Here is a 22,485-nt window from a genome sequence, read left to right as displayed (position 1 = left end):
TTGCCTCTTCGGCAACTGCAGACTTTTTCCTGGTCTCCCTCCCAGCCAGCTGTGGTGCGCTAACCCTTTCAGGCTGTGTTCATGCCGCCAACCCCAGTCCTCTCCCTGCGATCCGACCGAAGCCCGAGCCTCAGCTCCCAGCCCCGCCCGCCCCAGCGGGGGAGCAGACAAGCCTCTCAGGCTGGTGAGTGCTGGTCGGCACCGCTCCTCCGTGCGGGAACCTCTCCGCTTTGCCCTCCGCTCCCCTGTGGCTGCGCTCTCCTCCGTGGCTCTGAAGCTTCCCCCCTCTGCCACCCGCAGTGTCTGCCCGCGAAGGGGCTTCCTAGTGCATGGAAATCTTTCCTCCTTCACAGCTCCCTCCCACTGGTGCAAGTGCCATCCCTATTCTTTTGTCTCTGTTATTTCTTTTTTCTTTTGCCCTACCCAAGTACCGGGGGAGTTTCTTGCCTTTTTGGAGGTCGGACGTTTTCTGCCAGCGTTCAGTGGGTGTTCTGTAGGAGCAGTTCCACGTGTAGATGTATTTCTACTGTATCTGTGGGAAGGAAGGTGATCTCCGCGTCTTACTCTTCCGCCATCTTCTCTCCTCCCCCCGCATAGAAGCTTTTTAATTTGATGTAGTCCTATTCATCTATTTTTGCTTTTGTTGCCTGTACTTTTGCTCTCATATCCAAGAAATTATTGCCAAATCCAATGTCATGAAGTTTTACCACTATGTTTTCTTCTAGGAGATTTAAATCCATTTTTAGTTAATTTTCTAAGTATGGTGTAAGATATTCAAATACATTTATTTTGCAGTTATCCAGTTTTCTTAACACCATTTGTTAAATAGACTATCCTTTCCCTATTGTGTAGCCTTGGCATCCTTGTCAAAGATCATTTGAAAATATATGTGAAAGCTTATTTGTGGCATCTCTATTCTGTTCCATTGGTCTGTATAGCTCTCTGTATGTCAGTACCATACTGTTTTGATTCCTGTAACTTTGTAATATGTTTTGAACTCAGGAATGTGAGGCTTCCAGCTTTGCTTTTCTTTCTCAAGATTGTTTTGGCTATCCAGAGTACTTTGAGATTTCATATGAATTTTAAGTTTTTTTTCTATCTCTGCAAAAAATGCCATTGGGATTTTGATAGGAATTGCATTGATTCTGTAGATTGTTTTGGGCAGTATGGACATTTTAACAATATTAATTCTTCTACTCCATGAACACAGAATGTATTTCCATGTATTTGGGTCGTCTTTCATTACTTTTAACAATGTTTTGTACTTTTTAGTGTATAAGACTTTCACCTTCTTGGGTAAGTTTATTCCTAATTATGTTTTGATGCTATTAATTGGAATTGTTTCCCTAATTTCTTTTTTCGATTATACATGGTTAGTGCATAGAAATGCGACTGATTTTTTGTGGAATGGATAAGGTTTTCTACATATAAGATCATGTCATCGTGTCATGAGAACAGAGATAATTTTACTTCTTTTTTGATTTGGATGCCTTTAATTTCAAAACTTAACTTCCCTGACTAGGATTTCCAGTACTATATCACATAGAAGTGGCAAGAGTGGACATCATTGCCTTGTTCCTGAGCTTAGTAGAGAAGCTTTCCGTTTTTCACCATTGAGCAGGATGTTTGTTATCTGTGGATTTTTTTATATATGGCCTTTATTATTTTGTGGTAATTTCCTTATAATACTTCTGGTTTATTGAGTGTGTTTATCCTGAGAGATTGTTGAATATTGCCAAATACTTTTTCTGCATGTATTGTGATTTCTTATCCTTTGTTCTGTTAATGTGGTGTATCACAGTGATTGATTTCCATATGTTGAACAATGATTGCATCCCAGGGATAAGTCTCAATTGGTTATGGCACCTGATCATTTTAATATGCTGTTGAATTCAGTTTGCTAATACTTTGTTGAGGATCTTTGTATCTATATTCACCAGGGCTATTGGTCTGTAGTTTTCTTTTCTTGCAGTGTCTCTGTCTGGTTTTGGTATCAGAGTAATGCTGACCTCATAAAATAAGTTTGGAAGTGTTCTATCCTCTTTAAATTTTTTGGAAGAGTTTGAGAAGAACTGGTGTTAATTCTTCTTTATGTGTTTGGTAGAATTCACCAGTGAAGCCATCTGTTCCTCTTTATTGGGAGGTTTTTGATTACTGATTCAATCTCCTAACTAGTTACAGATCTGTTTAGATTTGTTCTTTCTTCATGATTTGATTTTGGTAGGGTGTATGTTTCTATAAATGTATCCATTTCTTCTAGGTTATCTAATTTGTTGGTGTATAATTGTTCATAGTCTCTTATGATACTTTTTATTTCTATGGCATCAGTTGTAATGTGTCCCCTTTCATTTCTGATTTTTCTTATTTGAGGCTTCTCACTTCTTTTTTCCTTTCTAGCTAAGGCATTGTCAATTTTACTGATCTTTTTCAAAAAAAAACTGTTTTATTGATTTTTAATTGTTTTTATACTATTTTATTTATTTCTACTCTAATCTTTATTTTTTTATTCCTTCCTTTGTTTTCAGTTTGTTCCTCTTTTTCTAGATCCTTGAGGTATAAAGCTATGTTGTTGATTTGCAATCTTTCTTCTTTTTTAATGTAGGCAGTTACTGCTATAAAATTCCCTCTTAGTACTGCTTTTGCTGCATCTCATGTTTTGATATGTTGTGTTTTTGTTTCATTTGTCTCAAGATATTATCTAATTTTCCTTTAGATTTCTTCTTTGACCTGTTAGTTGTTAAAGAGCATGTTATTTAATTTCCATGTATTTGTAAATTTTCTAGTTTTTCTTTGTTGTTTATTTCTAGTTTCATTCCATCATAGTCAGAAAAGATAGTTGGTATAATCTTCTTAAATTTGTCCAGATTCTGTGGCCTAACATGTGATCTGCCCTGGAGAATGTTCCATATGCTCTTGAGGATACACTTGGGAATGTTTAATACACATGAGAATGTGTATTCTGCTATTGTTGGGTTAAGTCTTCTGTGTATGTCTCTTAGGTCTAGTTAGTCTATAATATTGTTCAAGTCCTCTGCTTCCTTATTGATCTTTTCTTTGGTTGATATATCCATTATTGAAAGTGGGGAATTGAAATATCCTACTATTATTGTGTTACTATCTATTTCTCCCTTCAATTCTGTCAGAGTTTGCTTCATATGTTCGGGTGCTCTACTGTTAGGTACATGCATACTTATAATTTCTTCTTCTTGGTGAATAGACCTTGGTGAACATCTTCTTGGTGAATAGACCTTTCTTTATATAATGTCCTTCTTTGTCTCATGACAGTCTTTGACTTGAACTCTATTTTGTTTGATATAAGTACAGCCATCCCTATTGTCTTCAGGGTACCATTTGCATGGAATATCTTTCTCCATCCTTTCACTTTCAGCCTATGGGTGTCCTTATACCTAAAATGAGTATCTTCTAGACAGTATGTAGTTGGAGTTTGTAGGTTATTTTTAATCCATTCAGCCGCTGAGTTTTTTAATTGGGGACTTTTATCCATTTATGTTTAAAGTAATTATGATCAGGAGGAACATAGTATTGACATTTTAAAATAGTTTTCTGTATGTTTTGTAGTTATTTTGTCCCTCTTTTCTTCTCTTGCTGCCTTCCTTTGTATTTCACTGTTTTTTTGAAGTGTCGAGCTTTGAGTTCCTTCTTATTTCCTTTTGTGTTTCTTCTATAGGTGTTTTCTTTGTGGTTACCATGGGGATTACATAAAACATCTTCTAGTTTTAGCAATCCACTTTAAATTGATAACAACTTAACTTTAATCACATACAAAAACTCTTCTCCTTTACTTCTCTCTCCCACTTTATGATATCAATCTCACAAGTTACATCTTTTTATATATTGGTCCATTAACATAGTTTTATACTTAAAGTTATATTTAATGCTTTTATCTTTTAAATTTTATACCAGAATTAAAAGTGACTTATGTACCACCATTACAGTGTTACAGGATTTGGTATTTGTCTGTAGATTTACCTTAACAAAAGAACTTTGTATTTTTGTTTGCTTTCACATTGCTATCTAGAGTCCTTTTATTTCAACTTGAAGGACTTCCTCCAGCATTTCTTCTGAGACAGATCTAGTGGTGGTGAACACTCTGACCTTTTATTTATTGGAGGTCTTTATTTCTTCTTCATTTTTGAAGGACAGTTTTGTTAGATATAATATTCTTGGTGACAATTTTTTCTTTCAGCACTTTGAATAAATCATCCCACTCCACTCCCTTTTGGCCTACAGTTTTCATAAAGACTTTTTGGACCATCTACTGTTGTTGTTAGACTATATCTCTATGAGAGACTAGATCTAAGGTTTTCTATTCAGTCATCTTGCTGACGTGACTCCCAACTTTCTTTTCTTAAATGATTGAAATATGTTCAAGTGTTTCAGTGGCTGGACATTTAGGATATAATAGATATTTCAAAAATCATCCAAATGTTTAAAAAAAATTTTCTCAAGTCAGTCATCTATAAGAAACTGCTTGCATTGCTTAGAAATAACAAAAGTATAACTCTAGAATTATTTACTCAGGGACAACTCTAAATAAAAGGTTCTCATAATTATTTTACCTAAATATATCCACAAATATTGATTTTTATACTCCCACTGCATTTATTGTTTTATAATTCTGTCTTTAAATGAATAGTTCACTGTTGCTGTAGGTGGTGGAAGTGTTTTAACAGTATTTTTGTAAAGAAGAAAAGAACAAGAACATTAAATGTGTTATACTTTTTTTATGCAATGTTAGACTTAAAATGCAATTCATAAAAGCCTGAAAATGTAAAAGGTAAATGCTTCTATATGTTTCACTTACTCATGGAAATTGAAGGTACAGTATTGTTGGTTTTTTGTTTTTAACATCTTTATTGGAGTATAATTGCTTTACAGTGGTGTGTTAGCTTCTGCTTAATCAGCTATACATATACATATATCCCCATATCTCCTCCCTCTTGTATCTCCATCCCACCCTCCCTATCGCACCCCTCTAGGTGGACACAAAGCACCAAGCTGATCTCCTTGTTCTATGTGGCTGCTTCCCACTAGCTATTTATTTACATTTGGTAGTACATATACGTCCATGCCACTCTCTCACTTCACCCAGCTTACCCTTCCCCTTCCCCGTGTCCTCAAGTCCATTCTCTAAATCTGTGTCTTTATTCCTGTCCTGCCCCTATGTTCTTCAGCACCATTTTTTTTTCTTTTTTTAGATTCCATATATATGTGTTAGCATATGGTATTTGTTTTTCTCTTTCTGACTTACTTCACTCTGTATGACAGACTCTAGGTCCATCCACCTCACTACAAATAACTCAATTTCGTTTCTTTTTAAAGCTGAGTAATATTCCACTGTATATATGTGCCACATCTTCTTTATCCATTCATCTGTTGATGGACACTTAGGTTGCTTCCATGTCCTGGCTATTGTAAATAGAGCTGCAATGAACACTGTGTTACATGACTCTTTTTTTTTTTTTCCTGTATTTAAAAAAGGTCGTTATATTTTCACATACATTTTCTTACAGACAATTTAACCATTACAATCAGAGATATCTGAAAGATTTTTATCAGATTGCCTGGTAGAAAAGAAAAAAAGGGTGCATACCCTCTATATTTTTAAATTATGGTAAGGTTAATTTGAAACCTTTTTTTCCTGTTTTGTTTCAACCCTAGAGTTGCCTTAGTGTGTACAGTCTAATGAACATAATTTATTTCTGGATGATTAAAAATAATGAAGTGTCGTTAAGTTACTGGTAACTGTCTTAGACATAGCCTGTTGATTATGATTAGTTTTTTTTTTTTTTACACACACACACAATGTATTTTATTTTTACAAGAGATAAATAGACTGACACCAAGCATTGTACATGGATGACCACAACAAAAACAACAATGATTGCAATTACCAAACATGAAACATACTCATACTATGTCATAATATTGACATTCAGTCCAGTAATCATCCACTGTAACAGCTCCTTTACTTTGCAGTGAAAATTGATTTGTATGTTCTTTGCCTCTGAGTCCTTGTGGGATTTTTTTTTTTTTAATTCAGACAGAAAGTCACAAAAATTATACTCATCCTCATCAGTTCACTCAGTCCCATGTAATTAATTTTTTTTTCATCTTGATCTTTTGTTAGCACTTTTATGAGTTCATCAGTTTTTCATTAGAGTTCTGAAAATGCTTATTCATTCAGTTCAGCAGTACAGTCAGTTACCAGAAACCTGTACTTGTCAGAGTCTTTTCCATGAATTTCTTGAAGATGAAACCCTTTTATAGGAACATATTTGCAAAAGCATCAGAGTACACCCAGAACTGTCTGTAAATGACAAAAGACTTAAAAATGACCACAGTAAAAGATTTGATGAAAGTTCATAATAATGCAGTTGACAAGAAAATTAGTTATTTCTGAGATATACATTTTAAAGTAATAACTAGGATTATGACTTATAACATTATACCAGAACATATAAGATTTTTAGAAATTTCATGTAATGTCTGAAACATTTATATTAACATATTTCCATACAAATAACCCAATGAAAGTTTAGTATTAGTTGTTTTGTTTGTTTGTTTGTTTTTATAATGCATGTTCTTATTAGGCATCAATTTTATATACATCAGTGTATACATGTCAATCCCAATCGCCCAATTCAGCACACCACCATCCCCAGCTCACCGCAGTTTTCCCCCCTTGGTGTCCATATGTCCATTCTCTACATCTGTGTCTCAACTTCTGCCCTGCAAACCAGCTCATCTGTACCATTTTTCTAGGTTCCACATACATGCGTTAATATACGATATTTGTTTTTCTCTTTCTGACTTACTTCACTCTGTATGACAGTCTCTAGATCCATCCACGTCTCAACAAATGACTCAGTTTCGTTCCTTTTTATGGCTGAGTAATATTCCATTGTATATATGTACCACAACTTCTTTATCCATTCGTCGGTTGATGGGCATTTAGGTTGCTTCTATGACCTGGCTATTGTAAATAGTGCTGCAATGAACATTCGGGTGCATGACTCTTTTTGAATTAAGGTCTACTCAGAGTATATGCCCAGTAGTGGGATTGCTGGGTCGTATGGTAGCTCTATTTTTAGTTTTTTAAGGAACCTCCATACTGTTCTCCATAGTGGCTGTATCAACTTACGTTCCCACCAACAGTGCAAGAAGATTCCCTTTTCTCCACACCCTCTCCAGAATTTATTGTTTGTAGATTTTTTGTTGATGGCCATTCTGACTGGCGTGAGGTGATACATCATTGTAGTTTTGATTTGCATTTCTCTAATGATTAGTGATGTTGAGCATTCTTTCATGTGTTTGTTGGCAATCTGTATATCTTCTTTGGAGAAATGTCTGTTTAGGTCTTCTGCCCATTTTTGGATTGGGTTGTTTGTTTTTTTGATATTGAGCTGCATCAGCTGCTTGTAAATTGTGGCGATAAATCCTTTGTCAGTTGCTTCATCGGCAAATATTTTCTCCCATTATGAGGGTTGTCTTTTCATCTTGTTTATGGTTTCCTTTGCTGTGCAAAAGCTTTTAAGTTTCATTAGGTCCCATTTGTTTATTTTTGTTTTTATTTCCATTTATCTAGGAGGTGGGTCAAAAAGGATCTTGCTGTGATTTATGTCATAGAGTGTTCTGCCTATGTTTTCCTCTAAGAGATTTATAGTGTCTGGCCTTACATTTAGGTCTTTTATCTATTTTGAGTTTATTTTTGAGTATGGTGTTAGGGAGTGTTCTAATTTCATTCTTTTACATGTAGCTGTCCAGTTTTCCCAGCACTACTTATTGAGGAAGCTGTCTTTTCTCCATTGTATATTCTTTCCCCCTTTATCAAATATAAGGTGACCATATGTGCGTGGGTTTGTCTCTGGGCTTTCTATCCTGTTCCATTGATCTATATTTCTGTTTTTGTACCAGTACCATAGTGTTTTGATTACTGTAGGTTTGTAGTGTAGTCTGAAGTGTGGGAACCTGATTTCTCCAGCTCCGTTTTTGTTTCTCAAGATTGCTTTGGCTATGTGGGGTCTTTTGTGTTTCCATACAAATTGTGAAATTTTTTTGTTCTAGTTCTGTGAAAAATGCCAGTGGTCGTTTGATAGGGATTGCATTGAATCTGTAGATTGCTTTGGGTAGTAGAGTCATTTTCACAATTTTGATTCTTCCAATCCAAGAACATGGTATATCTCTCCATCTGTTTGTATCATCTTTAATTTCTTTCATCAGTGTCTTATAATTTTCTGCATACAGGTCTTTTGTCTCCTTAGGTAGGTTTAGTCCTAGTTTTCTTTTTTTTTAATATTTATTTATTTTTGGCTGTGTTGGGTCTTCGTTTCTGTGTGAGGGCTCTCTCTAGTTGCGGCGAGTGGGGGCCACTCCTTATCACGGTGCGTGGGCCTCTCACTGTTGTGGCCTCTCTCGTTGCAGAGCACGGGCTCCAGACGCGCAGGCTCAGTAGTTGTAGCTCATGGGCCTAGTTGCTCTGCGGCATGTGGGATCTTCCCAGACCAGGGCTCGAACCCGTGTCCCCTGCATTGGCAGGCAGATTCTCAACCACTGCGCCACCAGGGAAGCCCAGTCCTAGGTATTTTATTCTTTATGTTGCAATGGTAAATGCGAATGTTTCCTTAATTTCTCTTTCAGATTTTTCATCATTAGTGTATAGGAATGCAAGAGATTTCTGTGCATTAATTTTGTATCCTGCTACTTTACCAAATTCATTGATTGGCTCTAGTTGTTTTCTGGTAGCATCTTTAGGATTCTCTATGTATACTATCATCTCATCTGCAAACAGTGACAGTTTTACTTCTTCTTTTCTGATTTGGATTCCTTTTATTTCTTTTTCTTCTCTAATTGCTGTGGCTAAAACTTTCCTAACTATGTTGAATAATAGTGGTGAGAGTGGGCCACCTTGTCTTGTTCCTGATCTTAGTGGAAATGGTTTCAGTTTTTCACCATTGAGGACGATGTTGGATTGTCATATATGGCCTTTATTATGTTGAGGTAAGTTCACTGTATGCCTACTTCCTGGAGGGTTTTTATCATAAATGGGTGTTGAATTTTGTAGAAAGCTTTTTCTGCATCTATTGAGATGATCATATGTTTTTTCTCTTTCAAGTTGTTAATATGGTGTATCACATTAATTGATTTGCCTATATTGAAGAATCCTTGAATTCTTGAGATAAACCCCACTTGATCATGGTGTATGATCCTTTTAATGTGCTGTTGGATTCTGTTTGCTAGTATTTTGTTGAGGATTTTTGCATCTATGTTCATCAGTGGTACTGGCCTGTAGTTTTCTTTCTTTGTGACATCTTTGTCTGGTTTTGCTATCAGGGTGATGGTGGTCTTGTAGAATGAGTTTTGGAGTGTTCCTCTCTCTGCTGTGTTTTGGAAGAGTTTGAGAAGGATAGGTGTTAGCTCTTCTCTAAATGTTTGATAGAATTCGCCTGTGAAGCCATCTGGACCTGGGCTTTTGTTTGTTGGAAGCTTCAGTATTGGTTTTTATGTTTTACCATTTTTACCTTGATGTGAAATGAGCAGTAATTGTATGTTTTATCCAGATACCCAGAGACAGACTTTTACTTAATATGTGTACAATAAAGCAAGACCTAGAAGAATTCCAGACCCTTTAGTTATTTCCTATTTTCTCAGGCAATCTCAGATTTAATCTCTTTGCTGACTTCAGCATCTAATTTGTAGTATTTTCATTGAATGATATTTTTTGTGTGATACTGTTCCATTTGATATTATGAACATTTTATTTGCAATAAAAATAAGATTGTTCCTTTCATGAGAGAGGCCATATGTGATTCTTATTTGCAATTCTGTACTCATCTTTGTTCTTTTGCATACAAGCAATCTCCATGTTTTCCTTTGTGATTGGGCATGTAATAAGCATTCCAACCCGTGAGGAAAAGACCATCAGCAAGACCGTACATTTTGCCCTTGTGGCTGTTTCTCTTCTTACTGCCATTCTTAAGAATATGTGACAAGCCAGTTGAAATAAAATTTCCTGTGTTTAAAAAATAAATTGTATCAGGAAGCACAGAATTGTGATTTAGCACTGAAGATAAAATGTACTGCAGTACTGTGAAGGCATATTCCTGCGAAAAATGTAAGACATTTTTATATTAACAAGGTCTCCTGAAATGTAACAAAATGAACATCAGATTATAATGCAATTTGAGATTCTCAACATATGTAGTAACTTGACTGAAAAGGATTGATTAAAATCCTTTATTTTGTGACTGAATGACTTCATAACTGGCTTGATAAGAATAATCATTTGGAAACTCTGATAAATGATTTTTAAACTTTGTCACAGTTTATTTTAAACATAATGTTTTAAAACAGAGTAACACATCCAATTTTGGTTTTCCTGTTCTTTCTCCATTATGGATATTGTTTTATGCCTTTTTCACTGAATTTTCAGTTTTGTGGACAGTATCACATACTTGTTTCCTTTAATATTTATAGTGATTGTTGCATTTTTCTTTGAGTGTTAAGTGTTGAAAAGGCTCTTGGGGAAAGTATTGTCTGTTCCAAGGCCTTTTCTTTCTTCTTTTCTTTTTAGTGAAAACCTTTTACCTATCTGGAAAAACAATATGTCAATATGACTTCATTTAGGGATTGTCTTTACTATGGAATGTATCAGGATGGGTTTCAAGCTTGTTCCTATGCCCTCCACAGTAGGATTCAATGAGGAAACCCAGTAGAGATCTTGAATAGGTGCTATTTTTTTAAACTACTGCAAATCCCACTATCAGAAGTGCTGTTCTTACATTGAATAATTAAAAAAAAAATAGTTGCTGTTGTTTTAGAATTGTCCTGAAGGCAGAGAAGCATTTTTCTAATCTCCCAGCCTGTAACACTTCAGTGATCACCTCTTTTCCTTACTTCCTCTCTCTGTCTCCTCTATTACCTCCCGTCTTTCCATACTTATTAAGCACCTACTTAATAGGTGTACAAAGGAACAATATTTTTCTTCCAGTTTTATTGAGTTATAATTAACATACAACACTGTATAAGTTTAAGGTGTACAGCATCATGATTTGACTTAGATACATTATGAAATGATTACTACAATAAGTTTAGTGAACATCTGTCATCACATATAGATATAAAACTAAAGAAATAGAAAAAAATTTTCTCCTTGTGATGAGAGCTCTTAGCATTTACTCTCTTAACAACTTTTATATGTAACATAGAGCAGTGTTAATTCTATTTAACCTGCTGTACATCCCATTCTTAGTAATTATTTATCCTGTAACTGGAAGTTTGTACCTGCTGACCACCTTCATCAAATTCCCCTACCCACCATGACCCTGCCTCTGGTAACCGCAAGTCTGATCTTTTTTATGTGAGTTTGTTTGTTTGTTTTTGAAGTATAATTGACCTACGATAGTATGTTAGTTCCTGGTACATGACACAGCAATTAGATATATCTATACATTTCAAAATTATCACCATTATAATTCTAGTTGTCATCTGTCACCATACAAAGATATTACATAATTATTGACTATATTCCCCACACTGTACATTTCAAACTCATGACTCATTTATTTTGTATCTGAAATTTGTACCTTGTAATCTCCCTTACCTATTTCTCTCCTCCCTTCTGGCAACCACCTGTTTGTTCTTTGTATGTATCTATGATTCAGTTTCTGTTTGGTTATGTTTGTTCATTTGTTTTATTTTTTAGATTCCACATGTAAGTGAAATCCTATAATATTTGTCTGTCTCTGCCTGACTTATTTCCATCCATATTGTCACAACTGGAAAGATTTCCTTCTTTTTAAGGCTGAGCAATATTCCATTGCACATATATACCACATCTTCTCTATCCATTCATCTATTTATGAGCACTTGAAAATAATGTGTATTCTGCTGCTTTGGTGTGGAATGTTCTATACATATCTATTAAGTCTACCTGGTCTAATGTGTTGCTTAAGGCTGGTATATCCTTGTTGATTTTCTGTCTGGATGGTCTCTCTATTGAGGTAAATTGGGTGTTAAAGTCTGCTACTATTATTGTATTACTGTCAATTACTCCTTTTATGTCTGTTAATATTTTCTTTACATATTTAGGTGCTCCTATTTTAGGTGCATATATATTTACAACTGTTATATCTTCTTGGAATAATCATTTTATCATTCTGTAATGTCCCTCTTTGTCTCTTATTACTGTTTTTGTTTTAAAACCTATTTTGTCTGATATAAAGTACTGCTACCCTGGCTTTCATTTCATTTTCATTTGCATGTAATACTTTTTTCCATACCCTTACTTTCAATCTATGTGTGTCTTTAGATTGAAACAGGTCTCTTGTAGGCAGAATATATTTGGGTCTTCTTTTATATTCATTCAGCCACTCTATATCTTTGATTGGAGCATTTAGTCCATTTACATTTAAAGTAATTATTGATTGGTATGTCTTATTGCCATTTTGTTAATTGTTTGGGGGTTGTTTTTGTAGTTCTTTCTGTTCCTTTTTTCTTTTTGCTCTCTGCCCTTGTGATGACTGTCTTAGTGTTATATTTGGATTCCTTTCTCTGTTTTGTGTTGTATCTGTTATAGATTTTTGGTTTGTGGTTTATATATAGCTATGTATATAAATCACACACACACACACACACACACACACACACACACATACATATATATATATAATTATTTTAAGTTGCTGAACTCTTAGTTTAAATACATTTTAACAACCCTACATTTTGACTCCACAACATTTACTGTTTTTGACATCATATTTTACATCTTTCTGTTTTGTGTATCCCTTAACTACTTATTGTGGATATAGATGATTTGACTACTTTTGTCTTTTAGCCTCCATACTAGCTTTATAAGGGGTTGATCTACTACCTTTACTTATATTTGCCTTTACCGGTGAAATTTTTCCTTTTGTAACTTTAATATTTCTAGTTGTGGCCTTTTCTTTTCTGCTTAGAGAAGTGCCTTTACCATATCTTAGAAGGTTGGATTCCTGGTGCTGAACTCTTTTAGCTTTTGCTCATCTGTAAAACGTTTGATCTTTCCTTCAAGTCTGAATGAGACTGCTGAGTAGAGTGTTCTTGGTTGTAAGTCTTTCTCTTTCATCATTTTAACTATATCATGCCACTCCCTTCTGGCCTACAGAGCTTCTGCTGAAAAGTCAGCTGATAGCCTTATGGGATTCCATGGTATGTAACATTGATTTTCCCTTGCTGCTTTTAATATTCTCTCTTTATCTTTAATTTTTGACATTTTAATAACAATGTATCTTAGTGTCGTCTCTTTAGTGTTGATCCTGTTTGGGACTCTCTGTGCTTCCTGGACCTGGAGGTGTGTTTCCTTTCCCAGGTTAGGGACATCTTCAGTTTTTTTGTCTTCCAATATGTCCTTTCTTTCTCTCTTTTCTTCTGGGACCCCTATAATGTGAATGTTAATATTGATGTTGTCCCAGAGGTCTCAAACTATCTTCATTTTTTTATCCTTTTTTTTTTTTTTTTTTCAGTTCAACTTGAGGGATTTCTGATACTCTGTCTTCCAGGTCAGTGATCTATTCCTCTGTATCATCTAATCTACTGTTGATTTATTCTAGTGAATTTTTTTTCCAGTGAATTTTTAATTTCAGTTATTGTATTCATCTCCTTTTGGTTCTTTTTTAAATTTTCTAACTGTTTGTTAAACTTCTGTGTTCATCCATTTTTCTCCCAAGTTCTTTGAGCATCTTTATGATTTTTATCTTGAACTCTTTAGCAGGTAGATTGCTTATCGCCACTTCAGTTCATTGTTTTTCTGGGGTTTTATCTTGTTTCTTCATTTGAAACATATAAAGCAGCAAACATTTGATACACACAACAACATGCTTGATTCTCAAAAATGTGTGCTAAGGCAAAGAAGACAGTTATTGTATGATTTGTAAGTACATGAAACATTAGAGGCAAAACTAATCTAGATTTATAGAAATATATAGAATACAAATATATAGAAAAGCTCTTCTGCTCTCATGGAATTTAGTTCAATTTTAGCAGAGAGGTAAGATCAGTCTTCAAGTGTGTTCTGAACAAGTTCATGAGTGACAAATAAGTACAACCATCTAAGAGCTAGAAGGGCTGGTAACAAAAAAGGAGAAATTCATCTTCTCTATCAGAAATGGTAAATGGCCAGACACAGGACTGTAGTCAAGCCACAGCAATATTTTGTTCAACCCAGGTGGTGGCTTATTTTTCACCCTAAGTTAAATATTTTCTGACATTTGGGAATTGGGAGATTTCACATGAAAATAAATATCAATTTTTGACCTTCTCTTGAAAAGACCAGAATCCTCAGTATCCTGAAGCCTGCTTTCCCTGCTGGCAGTAATAAGTTAAAGCTGAGTGCCTTAGTCTCATCAGGCAATCTCTGGCCTCCTCCACCCATCTAGCTCCTACATATGTCCATACTTCTTGCTTTTACCAAAAAGTGTCTGAGCTAATGAGCTCTGATATGTACATCTCTGGCGCCTATTTCCTTTCACTTTTCCTCTGGTGCCTTGCTGACACCATCTTATATCAGGCCCCCAGTGATACATACTCAGCAGTCAGAGAGCTTCCTACAGAATCCACCTCATTCCCATCTCTCCCACTCAGTGCAACATGCCTTTGCCAGTAGGCAGCATCCTATAGGTCAGGATGAAAGTTAAGAGGAGAGGCAGGGGGAGGGGCAAGATGGCGGAAGAGTAAGACGCGGAGATCACCTTCCTTCCCACAGATACAGTAGAAATACATCTACACGTGGAACTGCTCCTACAGAACACCCACTGAACGCTGGCAGAAGACGTCAGACCTCCCAAAAGGCAAGAAAATCCCCACGTACTTGGGTAGGGTAAAAGAAAAAAGAAATAACAGAGACAAAAGAATAGGGACAGGACCTGCGCCAGTGGGAGGGAGCTGTGAAGGAGGAAAGGTTTCCAGGCACTAGGAAGCCCCTTTGCGGGCAGAGACTGCGGGTGGCAGAGGGGGGAAGCTTTGGAGCCGCGGAGGAGAGCGCAGCCACAGGGGTGCAGAGGGCAAAGCGGAGAGATTCCCACACAGAGGCTCGGCGCCAACCAGCACTCACCAGCCCGAGAGGCTTGTCTGCTTACTCGCTGGGGCGGGCGGGGGCTGGGAGCTGAGGCTCAGGCTTTGGTGCTAGCCGGGAGGGAGTCCGGGAAAAAGTCTGCAGCTGCCGAAGAGGCAAGAGACTTTTTCTTGCCTCTTTGTTTCACGGCGCACAAGGAGAGGGGATTCAGAGCGCTGCCTAAACGAAATCCAGAGACGGGTGCGAGCCGCGCGGCTATCAGCGCGGATCCCACAGCAACAGGGGCGCAGAGGGAAAAACGGAGAGATTCCCGCACAGAGGCTCAGCGCCGAGCAGCGCTCACCAGCCCGAGAGGCTTGTCTGCTCACCCGCTGGGGCAGGCGGGGCTGGGAGCTGAGGCGCGGGCTTCGGTCGGATCAGGGAGAGGACTGGGGTTGCGGTGTGAACACAGCCTGAAGGGGTTGGTGTGCCGCGGCGAGCCGGGAGGGAGCCGGAGAGGAGGTCTGCAGCCGCTGAAGAGGCAAGAGACTTTTTCTTGCCTCTTTGTTTCACGGCGTGCAAGGAGAGGGGATTCAGAGCGCCACCTAGACGAACTCCAGAGGTGGGCGCGAGCCGCGGATAACAGCGCGGACCCCAGAGACGGGTGCAAGCCACGGCCATCAACGCGGACCCCAGAGACTGGTAGGAAATCCTAAGGCTGCTGCTGCCACCACCAAGAAGCCTGTGTGCGAGCACAGGTCACTCTCCACACTGCCCCTCCCGGGAGCCGGTGCAGCTCGCCACTGCCAGGCTCCCGTGATCTGGGGACAACTTCCCCGGGAGAACACACGGTGCGCCTCAGGCTGCTGCAACGTCACGACGCCTCTGACGCCGCAGGCTCGCCCCACCTCCTCCGTACCGCTCCCTCCCCCGGCCTGAGTGAGCCAGAGCCCCCGAAGCAGCTGCTCCTTTAACCCCGTTCTGTCTGGGCGGGGAAAGGACACCCTCAGGCGACGTACATGCAGAGGCGGGTCCAAATCCAAAGCTGAACGCTGGGAGCTGTACGAACAAAGAAGAGAAAGGGAAATCTCCCCCAGCAGCCTCAGAAGCAGCAGATTAAAGCTCCACAAACAACTTGATGTGCCTGCATCTGTTGAATACCTGAATAGACAACGAATCATCCCAAATTCAAAAGGTGGATTTTAGGAGCAGGATATATTAATTTCCCCTTTTCCTTTTTTTGTGAGTGTATATGTGTATGCTTCTGGGTGAGATTTTGTCTGTATAGCTTTGCTTTCACGATCAGTCCTAGGGTTAGGTCCGTCCATTTTTTTTTTTTTTTTTTACTTAAAAAAATTTTTTTTCCCTAATATATGCTTTCTTAATAATTTTTTCCATACTTTCTATTTTTAGAAATTAAAAAAATTTTTAATAAGTTTTTTCATATTTTTTATTGTAAAAAATTAAAAATTTTTTTTTCTTAATAAATTTTTTTCTTAAAAATTTTTTTTTATTTTTTACTATAAAAAATTAATAAATCTATTTTTAAAAATTAAAAAAAATTTTTTCTGAATACATTTATTCTTAATAATTTTTTTTCTTATTTTTTATTATAATAGCTTTATTTTATTTTATTTTATCTTCTTTTTATCTTTCTATTTTTTTCTCCCTTATATTCTGAGCTGTGTGGATGAAAGGCTCTTGGTGCTCCAGCCAGGCATCAGGGCTGTGCCTCTGAGGTGGGAGAGCCAACTTCAGGACACTGGTCCACAAGAGACCTACCAGCTCCACGTAATACCAAATGGCAAAAATCTCTCAGAGATCTCCATCTCAACATCAAGACCCAGCTTCACTCAACGACCAGCAAGCTACAGGGCTGGACACCCTATGCCAAACAACTAGCAAGACAGGAACACAGCCCCATCCATTAGCAGGGAGGCTGCCTAAAATCATAAGGCCACAGACACCCCAAAACACACCATCAGACGTGGACGTGCCCACCAGAGAGACAAGATTCAACCTCATCCACCAGAACACAGGCAATAGTCCCCTCCACCAGGAAGCCTAAACAGCCCACTGAACCAACCTTAGCCACTGGGGACAGATACCAAAAACAATGGGAACTACGAACCTGCAGTCTGTGAAAAGGAGACCCCAAACACAGTAAGATAAGCAAAATGAGAAGACAGAAAAACACACAGCAGATGAAGGAGCAGGGTCAAAACACACCAGACCTAACAAATGAAGAGGAAATAGGTAGTCTACCTGAAAAAGAATTCAGAATAATGATAGTAAGGATGATCCAAAATCTTGGAAATAGAATAGACAAAATGCAAGAAACATTTAACAAGGACGTAGAAGAACTAAAGAGGAACCAAGCAATGATGAAAAACACAATAAATGAAATTAAAAATACACTAGATGGGATCAATAGCAGAATAACTGAGGCAGAAGAAAGGATAAGTGACCTGGAAGATAAAATGGTGGAAATAACTACTGCAGAGCAGGATAAAGAAAAAAGAATGAAAAGAACTGAGGACAGTCTCAGAGACCTCTGGGACAACATTAAACGCACCAACATTCGAATTCTAGGGGTCCCAGAAGAAGAGAAAAAGAAAGGGACTGTGAAAATATTTGAAGAGATTATAGTTGAAAACTTCCCTAATATGGGAAAGGAAATAGTTAATCAAGTCCAGGAAGCACAGAGAGTCCCATACAGGATAAACCCAAGGAGAAACACGCCAAGACACATATTAATCAAACTGTCAAAAATTAAATATAAAGAAAACATATTAAAAGCAGCAAGGGAAAAACAACAAATAACACACAAGGGAATCCCCATAAGGTTAACATCTGATCTTTCAGCAGAAACTCTGCAAGCCAGAAGGGAGTGGCAGGATATACTTAAAGTCATGAAGGAGAAAAACCTACAACCAAGGTTACTCTACCCAGCAAGGATCTCATTCAGATGTGATGGAGAAATTAAAACCTTTACAGACAAGCAAAAGCTGAGAGAGTTCAGCACCACCAAACCAGCTTTACAACAAATGCTAAAGGAACTTCTCTAGGCAAGAAACACAAGAGAAGGAAAACACCTACAATAACAAACCCAAAACATTTAAGAAAATGGGAATGGGAACATACATATCGATAATTACCTTGAATATAAATGGATTAAATGCTCCCACCAAAAGACACAGACTGGCTGAATGGATACAAAAACAAAACCCATATATATGCTGTCTACAAGAGACCCACTTCAGACCTAGAGACACATACAGACTGAAAGTGAGGGGATGGAAAAAGATATTCCATGCAAATGGAAATCAAAAGAAAGCTGGAGTAGCAATTCTCATATCAGACAAAATAGACTTTAAAATAAAGACTATTACAAGAGACAAAGAAGGACACTATATAATGATCAAGGGATCGATCCAAGAGGAAGGTATAACAATTGTAAATATTTATGCACCCAACATAGGAGCACCTCAATACATAAGGCAAATACTAACAGCCATAAAAGGGGAAATTGACAGTAACACAATCATAGTAGGGGACTTTAACACCCCACTTTCACCAATGGACAGATCATCCAAAATGAAAATAAATAAGGAAACACAGCTTTAAATGATACATTAAACAAGATGGACTTAATTGATATTTATAGGACATTCCACCCAAAAACAACAGAATACACATTTTTCTCAAGTGCGCATGGAACATTCTCCAGGATAGATATATCTTGGGTCACAAATCAAGCCTTGGAAAATTTAAGAAAATTGAAATCGTATCAAGTATCTTTTCCGACCACAACGCTATGAGACTAGATATCAATTACAGGAAAAGATCTGTAAAAAATACAAACAAATGGAGGCTACACAATACACTACTTAATAACGAAGTGATCACTGAAGAAATCAAAGGGGAAATCAAAAAATACCTAGAAACAAATGACAATGTAGATACGACGACCCAAAACCTATGGGACGCAGCAAAAGCAGTGCTAAGAGGGAAGTTTATAGCAATACAAGCCTACCTCAAGAAACAGGAAACATCTCGAATAAACAACCTAACCTTGCACCTAAAGCAATTAGAGAAAGAAGAACAAAAAAACCCCAAAGCTAGCAGTAGGAAAGAAATCATAAAGATCAGGTCAGAAATAAATGAAAAAGAAATGAAGGAAACAATAGCAAAAATCAATAAAACTAAAAGCTGGTTCTTTGAGAAGATAAACAAAATTGATAAACCATTAGCCAGACTCATCAAGAGAAAAAGGGAGAAGACTCAAATCAATAGAATTAGAAATGAAAAAGGAGAAGTAACCACTGACACTGCAGAAATACAAAAGATCATGAGAGATTACTACAAGCAACTCTACGCCAATAAAATGGACAACCTGGAAGAAATGGACAGATTCTTAGAAATGCACAAACTGCCGAGACTGAACCAGGAAGAAATAGAAAATATGAACAGACCAATCACAAGCACTGAAATTGAAACTGTGATTAAAAACCTTCCAACAAACAAAAGCCCAGGACCAGATGGCTTCACAGGTGAATTCTATCAAACATTTAGAGAGGAGCTAACACCTATCCTTCTCAAACTCTTCCAAAATATTGCAGAGGGAGGAACACTCCCAAACTCATTCTACGAGGCCACCATCACCCTGATACCAAAACCAGACAAAGATGTCACAAAGAAAGAAAACTAGAGGCCAATATCACTGATGAACATAGATGCAAAAATCCTCAACAAAATACTTGCAAACAGAATCCAACAGCACATTAAAAGGATCATACACCATGATCAAGTGGGGTTTATCCCAGTAATGCAAGGATTCTTCAATATACGTAAATCAATCAATGTGATACACCATATTAACAAATTGAAGGAGAAAAACCATATGATCATCTCAATAGATGCAGAGAAAGCTTTCGACAAAATTCAACACCCATTTATGATAAAAGCCCTGCAGAAAGTAGGCATAGAGGGAACTTTCCTCAACATAATAAAGGCCATATATGACAAACCCACAGCCAACATTGTCCTCAATGGTGAAAAACTGAAACCATTTCCACTAAGATCAGGAACAAGACAAGGTTGCCCACTGTCACCACTATTATTCAACACAGTTTTGGAAGTGTTAGCCACAGCAATCAGAGAAGAAAAAGAAATAAAAGGAATCCAAATCGGAAAAGAAGAAGTAAAGCTGTCACTGTTTGCAGATGACATGATACTATACATAGAGAATCCTAAAGATGCTACCAGAAAACTCCTAGAGCTAATCAATGAATTTGGTAAAGTAGCAGGATACAAAATTAATGCACAGAAATCTCTTGCATTTCTATACACTAATGACGAAAAATCTGAAAGTGAAATTAAGAAAACACTCCCGTTTACCTTTGCAACAAAAAGAATAAAATATCTAGGAATAAACCTACCTAAGGAGACAAAAGACCTGTATGCAGAAAATTATAAGACACTGATGAAAGAAATTAAAGATGATACAAATAGATGGAAAGATATACCATGTTCCTGGATTGGAAGAATCAACATTGTGAAAATGACTCTACTACCCAAAGCAATCTACAGATTCAATGCAATCCCTATCAAACTACCACTGGCATTTTTCACAGAACTAGAACAAAAAATTTCACAATTTGTATGGAAACACAAAAGACCCCGAATAGCCAAAGCAATCTTGAGAACGAAAAATGGAGCTGGGGGAATCAGGCTCCCTGACTTCAGACTATATTACAAAGCTTCAGTAATCAAGACAGTTTGGTACTGGCACAAAAACAGAAATATAGATCAATGGAACAGGATAGAAAGCCCAGAGATAAACCCACACACATATGGTCACCTTATCTTTGATAAAGGAGGCAAGCATATACAGTGGAGAAAAGACAGCCTCTTCAATAAGTGGTGCTGGGAAAATTGGACAGATACATGTAAAAGTATGAAATTAGAATACTCCCTGACACCATGCACAAAAATAAACTCAAATGGATTAAAGACCTAAGTGTAAGGGCAGACACTATCAAACTCTTAGAGGAAAACATAGGCAGAACACTCTATGACATACATCACAGCAAGATTCTTTTTGACCCAGCTCCCAGAGAAATGGAAATAAGAACACAAATAAACAAATGGGACCTAATGAAACTTAAAAGCTTTTGCACAGCAAAGGAAACCATAAACAAGACCAAAAGACAACCATCAGAATGGGAGAAAATATTTGCAAATGAAGCAACTGACAAAGGATTAATCTCCAAGATTTACAAGCAGCTCATGCAGCTCAATAACAAAAAAACCAACAACCCAATCCAAAAATGGGCACAAGACCTAAATAGACATTTCTCCAAAGAAGATATACAGATGGCCTACAGACACATGAAAGAATGCTCAACATCATTAATCATTAGAGAAATGCAAATCAAAACTACAATGAGATATCATCTCACACCGGTCAGAATGGCCATCATCAAAAAATCTAGAAACAATAAATGCTGGAGAGGGAGTGGAGGAAAGGGAACTCTCTTGCACTGTTGGTGGGAATGTAAATTGATACAGCCACTATGGAGAACAGTATGGAGCTTCCTTAAAAAACTACAAATAGAATTACCATACGATCCAGCAATCCCACTACTGGGCATATACCCTGAGAAAACCATAGTTCAAAAAGAGTCATGTACCACAATGTTCATTGCAGCTCTATTTACAATAGCCAGGACATGGAAGCAACCTAAATGTCCATCGACAGATGAATGGTTAAAGAAGAGGTGGCACATATATATAATGGAATATTACTCAGCCATAAAAAGAAATGAAATGGAGGTATTTGTAATGAGGTGGATGGAGTTAGAGTCTGTCATACAGAGTGAAGTAAGTCAGAAAGAGAAAAACAAATACAGTATGCTAACACATATATACGGAATCTAAAGAAAAAAAAAGGCCATGAAGAACCTAGTGGCAAGACGGGAATAAAGACACAGACCTACTAGAGAATGAACTTGAGGATTTGGGGAGGGGGTGGGGTGAGATGTGACAGGGTGAGAGAGTGTCATGGACATATATACACTACCAAATGTAAAATAGGTAGCTAGTGGGAAGCAGCCGCATAGCACAGGGAGATCAGCTCGGTGCTTTGTGACCACCTAGAGGGGTGGGATGGGGAGGATAGGAGGGAGGGAGATGCAAGAGGGAAGAGATATGGGAACATATTGTATATGTATAACTGATTCACTTTGTTATAAAGCAGAAGCTAACACACTATTGTAAGGCAATTATAGTTCAATAAAGATGTTTAAAAAAAAAAAAAAGGAGGAGAGGCAGGGTCATTGCCAGAGTGGGAGTCTAAAGTAGATGCCATAAGTTATAGGCCTAAGACAAGAGGGTCAGGATGAATAAATTATCAGAAGTTGTGGGTAAATAGA

General features: G+C 37.4%; 1 protein-coding gene and 1 long non-coding RNA gene across 2 annotated transcripts in view; both read left to right on the top strand.

Moving 5' to 3' along the window:
- DCHS2 (dachsous cadherin-related 2) overlaps positions 1-22,485 on the top strand; it is a gene marked incomplete at its 5' end in the record, with an annotated part of 183,220 nt that overhangs the window by 114,936 nt on the left and 45,799 nt on the right. The window lies entirely within an intron of this gene.
- LOC309628460 lies at positions 9,010-22,460 on the top strand. The gene is made up of 2 exons (XR_014244540.1): positions 9,010-14,701; positions 22,381-22,460. It is a non-coding gene; the product is annotated as an uncharacterized lncRNA (long non-coding RNA).

This window comes from Balaenoptera borealis (assembly GCF_965194805.1).
Source record: "Balaenoptera borealis genome assembly, chromosome: 4".
Lineage (NCBI taxonomy): Eukaryota > Metazoa > Chordata > Mammalia > Artiodactyla > Balaenopteridae > Balaenoptera > Balaenoptera borealis.
This window is presented reverse-complemented; position numbering and strand designations above follow the sequence as displayed.